Below are 18,554 nucleotides of genomic sequence, written 5' to 3'. Positions count from 1 at the left end.
GACGGCGTCCGAGTGTGGCACGGTCGGGGAGAAGAGAGAAAGAGAGAGAGAGAAAAGGGAAGTTTTAAAGAACTCTTGATTGCCGAGGAATAATATTTGGAAGGGCGGTTAAAGTTACCCGCTGCGGGACGCTCGGACGCCGCCGGCTCAGCTCCCCCTTATGCGGGGTAACGCTCTCCCTTCGTGTTTTTTCTATTCCACGACGCGTGAGGTGTTCGCGTGGCGACGCGCGCTCCTCCATCTGTCAGTATCCTTCTAAGGTTCCACTTGCAGCAGCAGTAGCAGCAGCAGCCTCATCCGCCGCCCCTGCCGCGTGAACGGAAAATTTCATTACGGATAAACGCGTAAGCCGAACAAGTGTCTCCTCACCCTTCGCAAACTCTGCGTTACCCGGCTGCAATTCATCCGATACGCGCATCCGAGGCGCTGACTTCCCATGTTTTCCATTTTATTTATACAGCAGCGTAACAACGCTTAATGCAACGCATCCGTACGGATAACGCGCGATCCATTAACAGAATTACATGTGACTCGGACAGCGACGGAAAACGCAAAAATTTTATCTCTTCGCGACAACAACAACAACAACAACAACAACAGCAACAACGGAAAGAAAAATTAAAACATCTGTCCACCTGTCGGAAATTTACGACGGTACAGAAAAGAAAAAAAAGAACCGATTAATCGTAAGCCCTTAGTACGTATTTGGCGAGTCGTTCGTCGGGACCAAAATTGCGTTCGTTCATGCACGCTTCGGAGGAGCGATCCGAATAAACCTTCGGTGAGCGCACGAGTTGCGCGGGGCGCGCACATCATCATTCGTCATCATTATTCACGGTCACGATACACGATCCCAACGGGGAAAGAGAGGGACGGAAGGGGATACGAGACCCCCTCGCATCCACTCCTAGCTGCCAGCGTCGAAAGCGACTGCTACCGACGAGCCGATTAAATTTCACACGACGGCCTCGAAACACGCCTCTTTCGTCAAAGAAGTTCCCGCGGCGCGATAGATCGAGTAGTCAGAGTCGACCTCTCTCCCATTCGATAGGATTCACGATCAGGGTGGTCGTGGATACTTGACGGGGGTGCTGCTCCACTCCGTGACGCAGCATCGTTTTCCACGTTGAATTCGGCGTAATCTCCCGAGGGCGCGGACGTGCCTCGTGAATGGCTCCACCTGTCGCGGTATTATCGTCCGGCACGCCTGGGAGTCGCTCGAAATTAATGGATTCCAACCGTTACCGTAAGTAACACCTTGCAACGATGGAAGACTCGACTGGCGGAGATGCTTATATGAAAAATATTTGTACACACTACGATGGAGTCCCTCTTAATGCAATTGATCGGCGCAACCAACGTCAAAAAGATATGTGTAAGGGAGAGAGAGCTGCTGAATACATACCAGTTAAGTTATTTTTCCTTACATTTCCCGTTTAATGTTGATTTCTGCGCAAATAAATGTTGGAAATTGTAGCTTTATATTTCAGGTACCTACAATGTTTAACTAATAATAAATAAATTTGTTATGTCCTTTGCGACATGTTTCAAAAGGTATGAACCAGTAAATCATACCTGTGAAAAATTATCTTTACTAATAATTTGTTGAAAAAAGAATCAAATATTTTATAATTTATAAATAACAATAATGAAAAAGGGACGTCGAAAAACTGACTTGAATTTGCTATTGAGATATATTTTTACTCACATTACATTATTAATTTTAATATATTATATATTGTAATAAAATTTGTGATGTTACAATTTAGAAAACTCTATAGATTTTATAAAAATATTAATTTCATTTTTATAATGATTGCAAATATGTATATACAATAAATGTATAACATTTTACAATAAATCATTTTTTGTGAAAATTTAAAAAATGCAGTATAAAATTGTTATTAACACGTGAAACTAGATATAATCTATTAAATTTTTGTCTATATTACTTATTTCTCAATTATTTCATATTTTTATCACCAAATGCTGCTTATATTAAATAAAAATCTAAAATATTGATTTAAGCGATGTGCATTCAGCGACTCTCCCCTATTGTATAAAGGAATGCATTGTCCAATTTGAAATAACATACCATAGATGACGGTGGGTTTATTCCGCGAATAAAAATAACCATGTCGCGCCAATGTGACCATGTGTTTGAATTTATCATTTAATGTCAACTGTTAATAAAAGTTAAAAATCGCAAATTTGGAATTTCTCTGCGAAACGCCAGTATAGAGTAATAATTTCGAGTTCGTCTACGAGCTTATAATATCAAATTACTGTCTGATATTTCTTGCAAGATATCTTGCGAAAATGACGAAACATCATATCGTTGTTACAACGCGTTTCTGATGCCGAAGAGCTACAAGATCGGTATTAACAGAGGCGAGCTATCGTAGCTATCGTACCGTTGGGTACCATCGTAGCGTCACATAATCTCGCAGTTCGTATTCGGTGAAAATCAGCGTGTAGCGCGCGATACAGGCAACCCTCGCCTCGAGAGGAAGGGCTCGGCTACGGGCACGATAATGGCTGCTGTCCTCGCTGATAGTTCCGGCCGTTTTGAATAATTCAATGAGAGCAACTAATTGTGTTTATGCAAATTTGGCCGAGACGAGTGCTCGGGGGGACGAATAGTCCGCCCGGTTCTGCGCATGATTTCCCAAGGATGCGGGCCCGCGCGAGATAAGACGCGAGCGTGCGGAGGGTCGGAACGAAAAACGACCGTACACCCGATACACAAACGGCCCACTCGAAGCCCCCCCACGAAAAAGAGTAAGAAACGCATCGTGTTTCGGGGGAATGGTACAGGGACGGTCGAATGTAAGCGGCACGCGCGCACGTCGCCACGCAGCCCGGCGGCGAAGCATATGCACCCCCTTGGTCGTTCCACGGTCAGGAGAGATCCCGCCCCTTGATTAAGCGAAACACAACCTCCGAGGGATTATCTAAATTGCTTCGCGAAATGAATTAACGGCGCACGTCGATGATCGCGCAGCCCTTTAGGCTGCTCCTCGTTTCCCTTCTCGTCGACATGCAACGGAGAGAGCGTATAGAGTCGCTTAATGTCTGATAGCGATAACCAGATCGGCTGAATGTATCGTTTTTCAACGTGACCGGCTATAATATCATCGTCTCTGCGCCAATGCGTCTGCCCGTTAGCCTTCCTCAGTCAAGCTTCGATGTTGGAGTGATAATGAAGAATTGACAAAACACAAGATGATTAACTCTAGGTGTACACTTTGATATCTTCCCGACTACACTGAAAGTTCAAAACTCTATTATTGATAGAATTAATAAATAAAGAGCATATAACCGCCTTTAACAACAAATTAAAAGTTCTACAATAACTCGTAGTAACAAGAAAAGTTGTCGCTAGGCTGGATGACAGTGATCTGTGAAATTAGTCAGGGGTCTCCTAGATCCCACTGTGTTATCTGTGAAATTTCTTTTAACAAGTAAATCTTTATACGTACGAAAAAGAAGCGTGTATATCTAGGGTTAAATTAGCTCCAACGTACGTCACATCGCGGCGATTAATTTCAAAATACCGCCTGATACTTGGTCGGGCGTGTCTCGACGTAAGAAGCTAAACACTTACAACCTGAATCAAACTCCTTGACGTCACGACCTCTCAACGTCACCGGCAGACCTGGCTGCCTTTATCGCGCCAGCGCTCTCGAAAACCGGAGAGAACTCGCAGCGCGAGTTGATAATGTCGCCGACGGCCGCTTTGCGGGCTATGAACTCGTAGTACAGGCCGTGATACATTACGAGGGTGGAGCAATTTTTCACGTTTATCGCATTCCTGTTGCGAATCCCATGCCGATCCGCGCCGCGCCGCGCGCAAAACGAAGGATAATACGAAAGGACGCTTGGAATTAATTACGGCGGCTCGACCACGCGAGTTCATAATCCGCAGGCCGCATTTGTCTCTTCGAGAAGGATACGCGTTCAACGTATTTCTGCGAGGGAGCGCCGCTTAACCGTATACGGCCAGTTGGCGCGGCACCGCGTCGGCCGGCGCGCAAGAAACCGGTGTAAGTGCATTGTCTTGTAAAAAAGGGCACCCGGCGCGGGTTCAATTAACTTAATGCAAATTGCCTGTCGCGTCCATGCCTGTATATACGTGCTCCGGTGAGGAGCAGAAAGAGGAAAAATTCATGAATCATTTTGTGCGTGTTTGATAGTCACACAGCGCCCTTGTAGCGAAATTATGACGGATCGGTTTGCATTAAAAATTATCGTCGGAGAAAATCTTCAGCGCTTCGCTGATAAGACCAGGCTCGATAGGCCGACACACACTCTCTCTCTCTCTCTCTCTATCTCTTCCACAGGCTTGTAACTTTGAAATCTCTTTCCTAAATATTACACATAATCTTCCTAATCGCGTTGAAAGCATCTTGTCGAGCAGTATTTCGTATTTCCTCGCACGATACATTTTCGTTTCGATCGTAAAGAACCGACAAAGGCAAAGGGACAGCGGGTATTACTTTGCTGCTTCGCGCCGCGCCGAGTCGGCTCTCCTTCCGCGTCTGAACGCAAGTCCCGTAGGATCTACTTCCCCATGTTTCGCCTCACTCAAGACCGTCTATCCTTCGCCCGTCGAGGAAGCAGCGGAGTGACGGCATATGTGCGTTCCGTCATCGAAGATAAATATTGCACGGGATTGTGTATCCGCCGCGAAGGTGGGCATTGAACGTATTTGTAAAATTGGTACAGTCCGCCTCATGGATCTCACCACGCTCGTCGACGAAGAGCTGAATTCCGACCAGGCAAACGAGCGCGAGCAAATATGAATAAACAATTTATTTCAATGAACAAGGAAGGCGTCGCGAACGTATCTAGACTCAGTTCTGAACGAGGATTCGCGCCTGATGGCTCAATTAATGAGTGGTAATTACTGAACGCCTCGCGCCGACGCCAACTGCCGAGAATATCTTGAAAAATTCCTCCTCTCCCTACGGCCGACGCACTTAATTACGCAAAAGTACGTTGACACGATTTTTCTTGCCGATTTATTGTTTCTCGAGAGATGCCGGGCGATCTTTGTGCGCAGTACCGTCTCAAAGGTGCTTCGTCATTAATTAAGATAGAAATTTAATTATCGATTAACAACTTAATATAGAAGATTAGGAGAGTATCTATGCCCTTCCTCTTAATTCCATATTCTTCGATGAATTTGAAATTGATTTTCTTATATCGTTAATTATATTATCCATTTATTCTCATCTGCTGAGATTAATTTTAAATTATATAAAAAAAGAACTTAATTAACTATCTTGAATATTTAGTATGTCAAATCGGTAGATCTTTTAATATTCAACTACTTGTGACCATAAAACTCGATAGTGTACACAAAAAAAACGATTTTGCTGTAATATCTAAAAATTTAGTTAGATACAAATTAGAAAATGAGGTTGTTGGTTTATCAAAATCATTATGTAGGCATAATTATTTAGCATAATGAGCAATGCTGCAAAAAGTTTTGACATTCCAGCAAGCAGTTTGGGCATTCCACATAATTATGTTGATGGTCTAATAAAATTATTTTCATCACTTTAAAATCTCTACATCTAACTAAACTTTTAGAAACTTGGGCAAAACCAAAAACTTTCTTTCCGCGTCATATCTCTGATTTAAAGAAAAGATGCGATTACTTCTGAGACGCCATTTTCGTAAATAAACGTTCCTGATGTCGGGCTACGATCGTGGTTCTGTGTATGAAAAGGCGGAAAATGGAGCCAGTAGGTTTATGAGACATTATGTTAGATGAAAATTCCATTCTCCGCGACCCTCGGAATATCATTCTCCAGCGAATAACCGCGGGACGAGATGCTTGAATTTTCAACGCACCCTTGCAAAGGGGACATCGGAAGGGTGGGAAGAAAGGGGAGGGGAGAATACAAAATACGTCAACGTTTCGACAATTCGGGTGATTCTCCCGCCCCGCGCGCTTCTTTTTCCATCCGCAGCCATGTAATTCGAAATGGTGCGTGTTGCATTCCCGTGTCCGTTGCAATATAGTCACGTGCATACGTCGCGTACTCCATACAGGGAATTACAAATGGACAAAGCCCAGCTGCCGGCCGACACTACTGCGGTGCCAAATCGAATGGTGACACGCGAGACACGCGACTCTTTCACCCCCGCATCGTTTTCCACCCCCTTCTGCCCGACCATGCACACTTGATCGTCATCACCATTTCTCTTTCATTCTGTATCTTTCATTTGCGATTCCTGACGCACATTTGTACTTGTATAAAATAATTGTACACGCGCGCGCGATGTATTCACTTGAGCAGAAAACGTTGTATACACGAGATCTACAAAATATACTCGTCTACAATTACACAAAAAATATAAATTGTCGTTAAGACGATAATAGCTAAATAAATTTAATCGGCTGACGACCATTCGTACATCGTCTGCTTTTTTTTATAAATTTACGTAACAGCTAATATCCCCGCTTATCTTTAAATATTTATGATGTAAATAAAAGAGCGCTTAATTATACTTTAATGTATTCTATCGCGATATTTACCGTATAACTTTTCCTTGTTAATTTTCGAATCTACAATATTGTTGCAAATAACTAATATTTTTCAGGTATTAATCGAACCATGGGTTTCCGCTCGATGCAATTGCAATTGCGCACGGTTGCCGAGAGCCATTTCGAAATTGTCCCTTCGTTCGCGGCCATTAATTACGGCCATGCTATAGGAGCTTAAGCGATATTGCCTGATCATCGCATTAAAGAGTCACGCGTTACCACTTACAAGCATCCGCTTGATTAACGCCGCACTTTGTTCAGGAAGAGAATATATTTCCGTCGAACAATCGTGTCGAACTAATTTACTTTAATTATGCTAATTTAATTACTTCCTTTCGTAAAAAATAAAAATGTCAAACCCAATTATTTAAATAATAATGTATATACGTCTAATGACGTACGGGCCGCAATTCACCAAATACACGCACCAAAAGGACCTTGAATTTTCGCTGCCGCGAAACACATTTCATGGCAAATCTCTCGCGTGACGCCTACCCTCCTTCGAGGGGCCGTAATCACGGCTTTAGCCTCGCAGTAGTAACAAACAAATATTTTCAGGGTCGTTGGTTAATATGCTAAACATTTCATACCGAGGCCTAGAATAGCGACGAGACCGGGAAACCCTTGTCCCTTTTAGTCCCAAAGTAATGTCAGGTATTACGATTCCCGGGAGAATTCCTACGCCCCTTCTGTCTCACTTAAATTATCGCCGTAATTACGGCGTATGCATCGTAAAACGCGGCCGCCCGGCACAATGTCGCCATGCTCGCGAGCCGTACACCGAGAGAAAAGTGTGCTTGTGATCAGCGGCGTTTCCTCGCCGTAGACGCGCGAAAAATCCTCCCTTTTATCGCTCGTGCTATCTCGCGCGGCGAGAATTACGTATTTCACCACCATTTCGCCTCTAATCTCCGATGATAACGTAAAAATGGTAGGGTTCCGGGACCCCTTCGAGATCGCGTTGCGCAAACTGCGGCGGGGCACGATTTGCATGACTTTCGCACGCCCAAAGCGCACGCACGAAAACGAAGTGAAGAGAAAATCGCGCGAAACGAAGACACATCGCGTATATGCGCGATCGTCGGCGGCGTTGCTCTCTTTCGATGCGAAACATTTTCGTATTTTGTGAGTTATAGAAAGTTCGTGTGGCGGCCTGCTTCTTTCTTTACCTGTCGCTGGCTCGGATAAATTATCGTCGTGTCACGGATCTACATCACATGTCTACTTTGTCCGCGTGTTGGTGGCTCTCTCGTGTGATTCTTTCTCAACACGAGGTCCCCGGATCGCGTTTCGTAATCTCACGCATGTACACGACCTTTCACCGTACCTTCCTTCGGTGATTAATGATACCGTTGTCGTCTTACGGCTGTGCAAGAGTGTTGCAACATTTTTGGATTCCATCCGCACACAATTCCCTTCATAGAAAGAACCTTCATAGAAAGAATTCAATTCTGGCTCGTGACACCCGAAGGAAGTCGGACTCGTCGAATCGTCTTATTTACGCGCGCCCATCTCTCGACTGTTTTATAGTCTTGTGTTATGATAGCACGCGATCTGATCATGATAGTTCACTATTTACGCACGTCAATGTAATTCCTCTTTGATGTCTGCAATACCAATTTAGTCCTGAATTAGATAGCATCAGAAAGAATACACGTCTGTTGTCGGAAATAAAAACTGTTATGAGGAAAGTTACTTACAAAGCGAATCTAAAAATATAAAGGGAAGTTGCTGAATACGTACTAGTCTTCTAAAGCGTAATAAGTAATATAGAACAAAATTTAACAAGTTTCATTTTATGCATGCTATCAAAATTTTAGAAAATCAGGTATATTTGATTTAAATTTTTCATCAAATTATATAGCTGATAACAACGTAACTATGCAATTTTATTTTGATTTGTTATATTTTCAAAAACAAAGGCTTGTTATAGAATATTTTACGTTCATTGTGTATGATACACACATATTTACAATTTTTATAAAAATCTATATTTTTGTAAACTCTATCACAAGTTTCCTAATTCATACCACAAATTTTACTATAAAAAAATGATACTAATCTAAAATTGATAAATGATAAAAACTAGTATATATAATTGCTAAGAAACTATAAATAAAAATATGTCAATACAAAATATAAATTTAAATCAGTTTTATTTCAGTCTTTTAATCTATTCATTACTGTTATTTATTGATTATTGAACATTTGATCGCTTTTTCGATAAATTATTAATAAAATAAATATTAATAGTTTTTATATTTTTAATTACTTTAATAAATTCGATATTTTTGAAAATGTTATGATTTAACAGACCACAGGTACTTTAGGTTCTCTAAATCACACCTTTCACAGCATGTTACAGAAAAATATATTATAACAAATTAATTTACTGAAAGGTTTAACGTGTAATTTGGCAACTCTCTCCTACATAGCTTTCTCAATAAAAGGTAGCATATGAAAAAACGAGACCGTTCTTTTATGAATCGCAGATTTAGATAGCGATAGGAAAGGATATCGTGACTCCGAAAAGCAGGTCCCTGTCGCCTATAGTTGCGTGTTATAATTCTTGCCGGATGTCGAATTAATTCCATTGCTTTTAATTTGTCATTTTTCACATGACATCTGACGACGCAGATGAAGAGTGACAAACACGCGACGTACTGATTAAGTAAAAAACCTTAACGTTCGACCAACACCCCGACGCTCGTATTTATGGAAATATCGCGCACGAACAACTTTATTTCACTGAAATCTTGTACGCGATCAATATACCTTGACGCCTACGTAAAATGGAAATTTTAGTGCATGTAAGGTAATTGTATCGCGTTTTCTCATCTAACATCGTGACAGCCGAATTGCACTTCTGAATCTTATCAATCATTTATTAATTTACACGATTTCTACAAGAAATTTCAGCATACGCTTTTCTCTAGCTGAGACGTTGGAATACGCACATTTACACAATGACGATTATAACTGCGCTAAGACAAACGCGAAGGAAACTCGCTGAAAGGAAAAGAGGAAGAAGAAAGGCCGCAGCGGCAGAAAGCGAGGAGCGTAGTAAAACAGTGGCCACGATTTTTTTATTATCTCAGCGATGATTAAAGTAATGCGATTTCCATCCTTTCATCGAGGCAGAAGCGCAAATGAGCGACCGGGCATTGTTCGCGTTTCTCCGCGCGCGCGTGCGGGCTAACAATCGTCGCTCCTCTCTTCCTCTGTCGGCTCCACGAAACCGAATAATCAATCCACTTCGCCGTGAAACGTTCCCCTTTGTATCGCGAAATATCCGTCTCTCGAGATCCCCGCGACGCGCGAGTAGCATTTCGCCGGCGATGTAGTTCGCGGACGACGACGCCCGCGCTCGCCGCTTCGCGCCGAAAGAGAGCGAATAAAAGCGAAAAGAGGAGAGAAAGAGCGAAGCCCAGGCAAACGGCTGGGGAGGAGGAAAGGACGGAAAGGGCGGACTTCAAACAGCCGCTGCATAATGCATCCGACCGGGCTGGTAGTACGGCCGTTTCCTCACGCGTGCTCTTGGAAATAAAAAGCTTTTCCGTCGGCGGAGGTCCCCAACTTCGCCGTCGCGTCGCGATCCTTTCGGCGCGGCGTGGCTCGGCGCGCACTTGGCGACGAAGTCGTCGTCCTTTGTCGAGTGACGAGTCGTTGACGGTGAATTATTTCTACGAGCGGCATCAGAAACGCATAAAACGCCCGGTGAATTTTAGCGGGATACCAACTCTCGCAGGAGGGGAGGACCAAACGCGCAGGGTGGCTCGTGAGAGCGCGACGATCGAATCCGCCAATGCGCTCCCGACACCGCTCGTTTGTAACTTGCGTGCCTCACGCGTCGTGTAATCGCCGATAATTACGTCGGAATGACGCGGCCGTTCTTATGGATACGCCCGTTCGGCCGCAACGTATTATTCTATCGTTTGCATCGGCTGTGCACGTCGATACAGACCCGTAGCCAGCGGCCTCGATCGATGCACTCTCTCGTGCAAATGTTTTTCGCACGGTCACGACAGGCCAGTGATTTCACATTGAAACCGAATTTCCGGCGGCTGCTCGTTACTGTGAAATACTAAGGCACAGTATGCACTTTAGAACGTGTTTGAGTTAATGAAATGCTGAAAACTTAAATGCTGAAAACTTCGAGAGAAGTAAATACAATTTTTTTCTCTCTCTCTCTCTCTCTCAATTCATTGTTATGTGCATTCACTGTTACACGAATTGTAAATGGAGAAATAGAAATTTCGAAATATAAGTTTTTAATTACTCCTTAATTACCCGACGTGAATACAAATTTCACAATTTGTTAAATCTAATCGAAAAATACCTACAGTCTATATTTTTAGTTTTGAAAAATTTTATTTCATTTGTTAATAACAAACATAACTATTTTAATAAATGTCTTAAATTGTAAGAAAAATTTGGCGGAGGAAGATGTAACTAGTACGAGTTAATGATTAAAGAATTAACTAATTAGAGTCATTTTACAATCAATACTGAGGGCATATCTCAAGAAACCGCCCCACACAAATTTTTCCGCTGCTGTAAATCACTGCCTACGGGAGGGGAGGGGGGCGCAAAGAAGAAACTTGAAATTTGCCTTCTACCATTTTTCTTAACGTTTAACGTTATATCAGCAAACAAGGGTGGCAGTCTTCGGGCAGAGTCTACGCGGGACAACCTCGATGTTTTCCTTCGCGTTCTGAGGGTTGGTGTCGACGATAGGGGGTCGCGAGGGTGAACTTGCGCATAATCTAATTTGCCGGCACTCGGCTATAGTGTTACCATTTGGCACCGATGTACGATGCCTCCGACGATCCTCCTCGCGTCTCCCACCACCTTCCTCCCCACCGGAGAAAGGGAGGAGGATGGAGAGCCTTGCTTCAACCCTTACGCCGGCATCCCTTCCCTCGTGCTAACGCATTAATACGCGCGCTGCACGCGTACAATACGTGCGTCCGAGTGAAGGAGCCACAACGTTGGCACCGTCATGTATGTATATCGTATCCACGTCTCCCTTTGCCTCGTGAAGCAGACGTCCTCCACTACCATCTCTCTCCCTCCGTCTTCCACTCGCCCTCGCCCTATTCCCTCTCGACTACCCTTGTCGCGTCGCGTATCGAGGTACGTACACGATTCTCGCATTACGTCGGTGACCTTCCAAGCTTTGGTCACTTAGCAATTACTTAACGAGTTTCCAGACCGGCCTGCGTTTGTCCAACTGCAAGGGCGCGAGGCCTTTCGAGCCCTTTTTTTTGCCGGAAGTAATATGTTTGCAGCTTGGAAGCTCCCCCTCATTGTCGAGTCAATGAGGAATGCCGTAAGCTGTGGACGGAAATTCCTGCGGATTTACAAGAGGCCAAGTAGGGAAAGGGTTCTCGAGAACAATCGTAAGGGAAACCAAGCGAGATTGATCATTTTTGCGGTATTCATATGGTCTATAGAGTATGAGGGATTTTTAAACATTAAAGAAAATTGGAATTAGTGAAAATATTCCGCCGAATATACACACACACGAACGTTACGTATTTCTTTTGTTCCGGTATAAAAAATTATATAATTTTCAGCATAATGTGTGAGAATTAATGAGTTTCCTACACAGAAATAATTAGAGTATATTTTTACAGAAGTACTTATTTAACAAAATGCAGTTTTGTAAAAAAATAAATATATTTCTCCACATCAAATGTCACTTTTAATACAAATATTTTCAATAAGCGAGCATTAAGATATTATCGTAAGAAAATCATAATATCGCTAATATTATCGGACAAGACGTAATCGACAAAGACACGACTGAATGCGGAAAATATAATATTTTTCCGATATTAAATTATCGGAACCCATTAAAATGTCACTTTTCCACCAAGTATAAGTAAGAATATCGTGACGAATAAACGTCTGATGAAAATAAAATATAAATCCTAGTGAGCTAAGAAACCCAAGGGAACTAAGGCAGAAGACGAACGTCAATAAATAAATTATCAAGCTACGTAGTTGCTGTTCGACGACTCGCATGATGACGTATTAATTAAGTTAGTGAAAACTGGAATAGCTATTGCATCGTTCACTGATAGAAGCAGTATAGTTGTTTGAGCAAAACATGCCCACATTTTGCATAGCAATATTCGCATGCGTATCATTGTCATTAAATTCTTGTAGCAATCAAAACCGATAGATAATTTTACCTGAATAATTTTATCAATTTTTATATATAAAATTACATTGAAATGTAGATAATGCCTTAATACCAAAAGTATAAAAATGTTGATAACGTAGCAAGCAAGCAATCAATAATTCAATAAGATGGCAATAAAAATCTTATAAAAGAATAGCATACAAATGTATATGAAAGTTACTGAGATGACGTCTTAAAGCTTATTTGTTACTTCTGTATCATGCAATAGCTAGTCCTTTTTTTTACTTGAATAATTACTCGCATTTATGGTCAACACAATTGCATATAGAACTCTTAAACTTAATTCATAATTTCGCGCTCGTCGGCTCGTATAAAGATTCGCGATCGCTACACTACAGTAAAAAAATCATTTTGATATTAAATGTGTTGCTTACCGACTCTTCACGGTTTCATCTGCGCGACGCGGCGACGGATGCGTCGATAGGGATGAACGTCGACCATGTCGTCGTGGTTGGCTGAAAAAAGAGAAAAAATAGAGGTAATACATTTCAACTCTCTTACTGACGGCACTAACCCTTCGATAGAGCTCGATGTTATAGCGAGTTCGTTCGCCTCTGAGATGGTTCTCCCATGTGTCCTGAGGGATCAACAGACATCCGTTACAAGCACCATTCACGAGCGTATAGCACATAAAAGCATTTGTAAATACGTACCATTAATATCAGAATGACATATCTTGGTCTAAGGCGATAAAGGCATAAACTTCTTATTTTTTCTACTATGTACACGTAATATAACAAATTAAAATATTTGTCAAATGCTAACTGACTAATAAAAAATATAACATAACGTGTAAAATATCGTATATAAAAAATACATCTTAATCTTCATATGAAATACATGTAATTCTTTTTTTTCTTCATATTGTAAAATAATAAATCACGAGAGGCTAAAGACTTAATCATTTTTATCAAGTTTTTCCTATAATTCCTTTTATTAATCTGTATTTAACTATTGACAGATTCTACTTGACTTTTTTTTACACGTATCTACTACATGCTTCACTAGTATAAAAACTTTCTTCGTATTTAACTTTTATATTCCAAGTAGCAATATTGGGGTTTGCTTTAACATCCGCTATATTTGTTATTAGCGTGAATACTACACGGCTAGGCCCGTCTGGAAAATAGACACGGTACATTTTGCATCCCTCAGAGACGGCAGTAACCCTTCGATAGAAGCCGACATTATGTCGGGTTTCTCCGCTCCCAAGATGGGTCTCCTGTGTGTCCTATGGGATTACTAGACGCCCCTACCAGCCGCCGTTCGCGGATGTATTGAATATAAAAGTATCTAAGTAGATAGTTCGCTGGAATAACATACCGAGCCCAATGTCACACGCCTCCGTGTGTAGCAGAGGGGAACCCATTTCGGATGTCTTCGACCCTGCCGGTTTCGTGTAAACGAATAATAACCACGAATCGAGATCTGACCCCATCGCTATCTCTCGAAACCGAGAGAAATATGTATGCCATTCGGATTCTCGTCGAGACACGTACATATACTACTAGGAGATTTTCGTTTGGGATCGTTGGAATATCATATTGGATCTAATAGAATTCTAGGGATCAAATTATTAATTGAAAAAAGAATCACGTAGATGAAGAGAATTTGCGGATTACATTCGTATACATATTATGTATCCTGCGCATCTCGATTTGCAAGTGATTGACAAGCGGGCAAGTTCACGATTTGCGAGACGTAATTAAATCCTCATCTCCGTTATACGTTTTCCGTTCGATAAATCTTTCCTATTATATTTGGCATTTTCACATTTATGAGAAACGCGAAGGAATGCAAAGAGTAACGCTCGTAACGATAATGGATCGTCAAGCGAAATCATGCGAGCACGCGATAACGAGCGCGGCGCGGGATACGATCGTTCCTGGGCGAAAACGCACTTGCACGCTACGATGAGAGTCCACGTTGTATCGCTGATATAATGCATTCGGTTATCATCGTTGATAAGTGGCATCCGTTACTGGCGGGGGGTTTATGGCAATTTGAAACATTAATTGCGGATTAAGCGGAGGTCGCAGGTACACAGTGCGGGGGTAATTATGTCGCGGTAATCTCCGGCCGACCACTCGCGCACTATGGCGCACCAGTTCTCATCGTCCGCGTCGCATGGGTTTCGCCATGCACCCATCCGCAGTTGATGCGAATCGCACGGGTGTGTGCACCGATCCCTGAGCCTCGGCATTATGTGTATCAACCATATATAGCGATAACCTGCCGTTAGTGATTGGCAGTAAGCGCGTGCCGACGTAATGCCCGTTGACATCTGCATCGGACGCCGAACGTAAAACTGTAAATGCACCGTATATCTCGTCTTTGATTATTACACCGTGGCACGAGAGCACGCGGTATAACAATCGGCTTCGTAGATGCGCAGGCGCGGAATCGTGCACGTTTATTGAAATTCTTTCTTCGCATGCACCGCTATATAATCTCAATCTAAAACAGCGCAAAACTACCTTTAATAAAGAAGAGACGCGTGTCAACGATAGCGCGCGCGCGTGTGCCGGTGGATATTACACAGCTACTAAACAACTCGTGCGGCATGCAAACTCACTCACGCGACTATCTCTCCTCCAAAAGTTTATTTAATATCCTTCACATATATTTTTACCGCGCAGATTTTCATTGCTGACGTAAATTCGCGTACAAATATTCTATTTCTCGGCAAAGGAAAATGTTTTGTCAACGATAGCGCTCATTTGCAGTATTTGCTCGTAGAATCTCGCGAGAGCTTCGAGGGAAATTGCATATCTCCTCGTATCCCCCTTCTTGTTGTTTTGCTTTTAATCGTCTAGTATCGAACGCGGAGCGAGAACGCGTGTAAGATTACAGGAACGAGGTGTCTCGAACAACATCTTGTATTAACGAATTCCATTATGGGAACAGTTATGGCAGTGCGCTATCGTTACTGATGAGCTCAGGGAGCTACGGCACGTACCACGACCTCCTGGCGACTTTCACGTTTACCTTCATCCTGCTAAAAGCTTCGAAGAGACTAACCTACCCAAAACTTTGCTCCTCTGAATTCCTAAAGAGGGTTCCAAACTCACTAAAAAGCTGCGTTAATTAAATCAACAATTTCAATCGGTTGTGTTTCGTACCCCCCGCCCCCTGCGAACGGATTAATTTGATTTTTTTCTATAAATGGTCGTAACCCTTCCCCTTTAGCGGAAATAACTTTAAGAAATTGGTTTTCGGTATAAACACGCCAGTCCCCGTAAATGTCTACGTAATCCATTTTGACGCGAGCATCTGACTTATAGCAGCGACTTAAGAAACTTCTGTTAAGAAATTCTAACGCAACAATTTCATTATTCAAAACGTAATCAAAACTTGCAAAATTTAATGACGCTTATGATGTCTGTGCATATAAATAGTACTCTGAAACCCAAAGTAACCACGCTAATCCAAATAATAGAATAAGCATCGCGCGCGGAAACTTGGTCAATATTGCGATCTATATGCAAATTGCGTTTCAGTAACTTCTAGCAGATAAATCATGCCTCGCGCGAGAATCTGTATTCCTTGCCAAGTTCACGGTTCGTAAATGTAATGAAATCAGTGCGTACCCGATAAAAGCTGTAAGAGCGCGAACGCCAGATTAACCGTACCGGTATAATGGCGGGGTGTCCTCCTTCGTGATTCCAGGAACACATTGCCCGATCGCGTGGGGGCAAAGGCAGCCCTTCCGCGCTCCGTGGAAGATAACATTTAGCCGAGGCCCCAGAAATATTCTAATCCGCCCTTTCTCGACGTTACGCGCCTCGTCCGGCGTCGTGGCAGCTGACGTCCTCACAAAAGTTCCGTCTCCCCGTCTCTCCCCATCTCCTCGTACCCTCCCTCTCTCGCGCTCTCATCCCTTATTTTCTTCCTTCTCTGCCCTGTCAGTCGAAACGCTATGCATCGAGCTACAGCCCGGCCGGGCAACTCCCTCTCCTTTTCCATCTTTATTCGTCTTTCTCTCTCTCTCGAGCATGCTTTGCTGCGCAACAATGAGGGGATTTATTTTATAAACACGGGATATCCCCCGCGAGGCATTGTGCTGTCCGACGGGGAAGGAAAATGAGAGAAAACGTCGGGTGCGAGAGGGGGAGGGGGGTGAGTCAGAAGGGTGACGCGGAAGAGCTATGGCCGCCCGTGACTAACGTGCCACTTCACGGACTGCCTGCTTGTCTTTCATGAGCGGCTCTGATGGACCGCCCGAGAGCGTCCGAGTTCCAACCACCACCGGCCCAAAGGTAATCCCATTTTGGTGAGAGTCCCGCGACACGGAAAAGGCCGAGTTTTTTGCGGTACAGCGAAGTCTAAGGAATCACTTCTCGGGTTTTCGCTAGACGCTTGATGAAAAATCAAGAGCAATGCTACGTCTCTGTTTGCAACCTGAATGAGAAGCCGTGCGAAAAAATCGAAAAAATTTAAAAGTCTTTCTTTGATAAAAATTCTTAATAAATAGTTTCATATAATGCGATTTGACATTATTGAAGAACTTTGTGCGAACAAATGACAAATTATGTATTTATGCTTTTCATAAGAGATTAAATAATTTTTATTACGAGCCCTACCTCTCTCATATTCTCTTGCAACAAATTTGAATACATTTCCTTTTATAAAAATAAAAAATAAATCTCGAATTAAGAAATATTAAATGATATTTCGTATAAATATCGCAAAATATTATTTGTGATATTCATTTTATAAAACAAACAAAAGGATAACATTAAACAAATAAAACAGGTACAAAAGCCGATATATAAAAGTGCCTTTTACTACAAAAAGAAGACTTTTATTCTATGGAAACTGTTATCGGCCTCCTATCGACATTCAATAGCTTTACAATCGACAGCGCCCATAGTCTCTTCACTTTTCACAGCTTTTTCCTTCATTATGCCTCCAGTGTAACATTTGTAATAAGCTAAGACAGATGACTGACACGGCCATGACCCAATTGCTCGAACCTCGGTTCAACTATCGCGATCACAGGTGCATGCACAAAGCTGGTTTAACGAGGCGGATTATCGTGGAGCACAATTTTATTTTAGCAAATATCTCATTCATTTAAAGATTAAATCAAGGTTTGCTCCTGTTACGGTCGTATACGTAATAGATACGGAAATCACACGTCCTTTATTATAATGGATATATTTTTTATTTCATTTTTTTATTACGTAGTAGAAAACATTTTGTATTTATGTTAAAACCAGTCCTTGTTAAAATTTTTATATTGAATTTTTAACATATCCAACTGTTAATTTAACGTAATGCGATTATGTTATTTGAACATTTTATGTTAAATTGATATTTAATATTTCATAGCGTCAAAACAAGATAAAATTTGTGAGCAAATAAGCAAATGGCTTAAAAATAATGTAGTTTTAAAAATATAAAGTCTAAAATAAATGAGTAAAATGTACGTGTCGAAATATTACGAATATTAATTTTATTGTAGAAATATGTTTCTAAACTGTGTTACATTTTTGATATTAATTTTATATAATATCTATGTTACCTTTTAACATATTTGTTTTATGTTAAATTAACACAAAAATTTGAATGAATTATTTGGGACGTAAGATACATGTTAAATTTTAACACAAATTTTCCAACTGCGTAACTGCAGGTCCTTTAGACTTATTTACTTTTTAAAACTCAATTTTGCTTTTTATTTTAATAATATTACGAGAATTATTATCTCTGCAGATATACGAGAAAATTTCATAATACACAAACTCCTGGCAGTCACAAAATGGTTTGAAAGTATGTAGG

The 18,554-nt window shown here is 41.8% G+C and overlaps 1 long non-coding RNA gene across 2 annotated transcripts in view; it reads right to left on the bottom strand.

Annotated features, from left to right (window-relative positions):
• Nucleotides 1-18,554, bottom strand: part of LOC120358650 — a 423,202-nt gene that overhangs the window by 220,932 nt on the left and 183,716 nt on the right. For both annotated transcript variants that reach the window (XR_005575556.1, XR_005575555.1), the window contains exon 5: nucleotides 13,145-13,225. This is a non-coding gene — a long non-coding RNA (uncharacterized LOC120358650). The remainder of the gene's footprint in view (nucleotides 1-13,144; nucleotides 13,226-18,554) is intronic.

The sequence above is a fragment of the Solenopsis invicta genome, chromosome 9 (assembly GCF_016802725.1).
Source record: "Solenopsis invicta isolate M01_SB chromosome 9, UNIL_Sinv_3.0, whole genome shotgun sequence".
NCBI classification, from domain to species: Eukaryota; Metazoa; Arthropoda; class Insecta; order Hymenoptera; family Formicidae; genus Solenopsis; species Solenopsis invicta.
This window is presented reverse-complemented; position numbering and strand designations above follow the sequence as displayed.